This window comes from Salvelinus sp. IW2-2015, linkage group LG8, assembly GCF_002910315.2.
Source record: "Salvelinus sp. IW2-2015 linkage group LG8, ASM291031v2, whole genome shotgun sequence".
Lineage (NCBI taxonomy): Eukaryota > Metazoa > Chordata > Actinopteri > Salmoniformes > Salmonidae > Salvelinus > Salvelinus sp. IW2-2015.
The window spans coordinates 303,484-306,083 of record NC_036848.1 but is presented as its reverse complement, the minus strand read 5'-3'; the positions used below and the strand labels follow the sequence as shown (position 1 = coordinate 306,083).

Sequence of the window (2,600 nt, the reverse complement as noted above, 5' to 3'; positions counted from 1 at the left end):
AACGATACCAGGTTACTGTATATAGCATGCCAGGTGCAACACGATCAGATATCTTGTGCGTCGGGTCAACGTACCAAACACGCTCCATGTAAACTCAATCAGTAGATAGCTAACGTTGAGTTAATAATTCACCATCACATCCCCCCCCCCCCCCCCTGTCCAACCTCGGTCCAGGCCTGGCTTCAACAGAAGGCTTAGGTCACTCCTCATTTCCACTGCCTGGGTTGCCTCCTTAGGTCAGGTCCCTCTGAATGGAATGTCGTCAATACCTAACTCTATGTTCTATTATTCAGGAGCCGAGAAGTGCATCACTGCCCCGGAAAGATTCATGCATTATAAAGAGAGGTCTATCCAGTCATCATCTCCTGTTATGTTGACGTGTGTGCTGGGTGTCGAAAATTATTCTCTCATTTATCCTTCTAAACAATCCATCATTCCTACACCGTTTCTTCTTTTTCCCTCTTTATTTACKCCATCTGGGTTCCCGACCGGGTCAGCTGGAGTTCCTTCAGTAAGGGCTGCTACCCTCTTGGCCTGGCAGCAGGGGGGAATCAGGTTTCCTCATTACTAGCTGCTAGCCATTACCACAGTTTTCCACTGTTKATTTTTCAGGATGTCTCCTGGGTGGACGTCACCTCAGAGACCCAGACTGCCTTTCCTTTCTGACAGAGAGAAACCAGAGGTCTACAGAGGCATGGTCAGACCATCTACTATCTTGACTAGAACCCAAACATTTGATCATATTACTCCAGTGCTAGCCTCTCTAAACTGGCTTCCTGTTAAGGCTAGGGCTGATTTCAAGGTTTTACTGCTGACCTACAACACATTAAAATTTACTTGGTCCCACTTATCTCTCCGATTTGGTCCTGCCGTACATACCTACACGTACYCTACGTTCACAAGACTCAGGCCTCCTTATTGTCCCTAGAATTTCTAAGCAAACAGTAGGAGGCAGGGATTTCTGCTATAGAAGTTAKTTTTTATGGAATGGTCTTTACTGAAGACTGATCTCTTCAGTAGGTCCTATGATTGAGTGTAGTCTGACACAGGGGCGCGAAGGTGAACGGCAAGGTGCTGTCTGCCTGGCCGGCTCCCCTCTCTCCACTGGGATTCTCTGCCTCTGACCCTATTACGGGGGCTGAGTCACTGGCTTACTTGTGCTCTTCCATGCCGTCCCTAGGAGGGGTGAGTCACTTGAGTGGGTTGAGTCACTGACYGGATCTTCCTGTCCGGTTTTGCGCCCCCCTCGGGCTCGTGCGGTGGAGGAGATCTTCGTGGGCTATACTCAGCCTTGTCTCAGGGTCTGTTGATATCCCTCTAGTGGTGTGGGGGCTGTGCTTTGGCAAAGTGGCTGAGGTTATATCCTTCCTGGTTGGCCCTATCCGGGGGTATCGTCGGACGGGGCCACAYTGTCCCCCGACCCTCACTGTCGCAGCCTCCAGTATCTATGCTGCAATAGTCTATGTGCTGGGGGGCTAGGGTCAGTCTGTTATATCTGGTGTAATTCTCCTGTCTTATCTAATGTCCTGTGTGAATTTAACTATGCTCCCTCTAATTCTCTCTCTCCCTCCCGCAGGACTACCTGGCCTGATGAGTCCTGGCTGTCCCCAGTCCACCTGGTCTGGGTGGAACCCTGACCTGTTCACCGGATATTCTACCTTGTCCAGAGAGATCTTCTACACTGCTATACTACTCCCTGCTATACTACTACCCTGCTAATACTACTAACCCTGCTATACCTGCTACCCTGATATACTGCTATACTGCTATGCTACCATACTATACTGCTATACCATACTATACTACTATACACAATACTGCTACCCTGATGTACTGTCGTGCTACTATGCCACTATACTACTACCCTGCTATAGTACTATGCTGCTACCCTGCTATACTACTACCCTTGTATACTGCTATAATTCTACCCTGCTATCAACTACACTACTATTCTAATCAATCAATCAAATGTATTTATAAAGCCCTTTTTACATCAGCCGATGTCACAACGTGCTGTATAGAAACCCAGCCTAAAACCCAAACAGCAAGCAATGCAGATGTAGAAGCACGGTGGCTAGGAAAAACTCCCTAGAAAGGCAGGAACCTAGGAAGAAACCGAGAGAGGAACCAGGCTCCAAGGGGTGGCCAGTCCTGTTCTGGCTGTGCCGGGTGGAGATTATAACAGAACATGGCCAAGATGTTCACATGTTCATAGATGACCAGCAGGGTAAAATAATAATAATCACAGTGGTTGTCGAGGGTGCAACAGGTCAGCACCTCAGGAGTAAATGTCTGTTGGCTTTTCATAGCCGTTAGAAACAGCAGGTGCGGTAGAGAGAGAGACGAAAACAGCAGGTCCGGGACAAGGTAGCAGTCCAGTAGACAGGTCAGGGTTCCATAGCCGCAGGCAGAACAGTTGAAACTAGAGCAGCAGCATGACCAGGTGGACTGGGGACAGCAAGGAGTCATCAAGCCAGGTAGTCCTGAGGCATGGTCCTAGGGCTCAGGACCTCCGAGAAAGAGAGCGAGAAAGAGAGGGAGATACTTAAATTCACACAGGACACCGGATAAGACAGGAGAAATACTCCAGATATAACAGA

The 2,600-nt window shown here is 48.7% G+C and overlaps 1 protein-coding gene across 1 annotated transcript in view; it reads right to left on the bottom strand.

Annotated features, from left to right (window-relative positions):
* LOC111967181 (START domain-containing protein 10) overlaps positions 1 to 2,600 on the bottom strand; it is a 49,195-nt gene that overhangs the window by 25,088 nt on the left and 21,507 nt on the right. The window lies entirely within an intron of this gene.